The sequence below is a fragment of the Balaenoptera musculus genome, chromosome 20 (genome assembly GCF_009873245.2).
Source record: "Balaenoptera musculus isolate JJ_BM4_2016_0621 chromosome 20, mBalMus1.pri.v3, whole genome shotgun sequence".
NCBI lineage: Eukaryota > Metazoa > Chordata > Mammalia > Artiodactyla > Balaenopteridae > Balaenoptera > Balaenoptera musculus.
In genome coordinates this window covers 7704768-7705407 of record NC_045804.1, presented here as the reverse complement: position 1 = coordinate 7705407, position 640 = coordinate 7704768, and positions in this window count along the sequence as shown.

Genomic DNA, 640 nt, shown 5'->3' with positions numbered 1-640 from the left:
TCAACGCAAAAAGTGTCTTTATTAGGTGATGGTGTTGGGTTTCATTCTGGCTTCCCAGCTTTGATTTTCATAATTGAACAGGAAGGTCACAGCTACTTTCCTAAGCTTTGGGGTGTGGAATAAATGCATATTTATAGTTTCACCACGTCAGTCTTCCACTCTTGACACATTTCTCACGCCCTCCACCTCTCCGCAAGTCAGCCTTCCCAAGAGAGCTGGAAAAAATTGATTTCCGCGCGCAAGGGGGATCCTAGTTCCCCGACCAGGGATCGAACCCATGCCCCCTGCAGTAGAAGCGCAGAGTCCTAACCATTGGACCCCCAGGGAAGTCCCTGGAAATGTTCGGTCGTGGAGCCCAGGCCCCCGGCAGTTCCCCAGGGAAACCGGGAGGAAGAAGCTCACCGGCCTTGGATCCCGGTAGCGACCTCTTCGCAAAGGAGCGTTCAGGCAGCTCCTAGCAACGTGCCAAGCCGCAAACAGAGGCCGGGCGCCAACTAACGGCCGCGGCGAGCCACCCTGGGAAATGTAGTTCATCTCGGCGCCCCAGGTTCCCTTGGCTCTAGCATGTGAGCGGGCCTAGGACTACAACCCCCAGAATGCTTCGCGCCTCGCCTTGCTTCCGGAGGCCGGGCAACTGAGA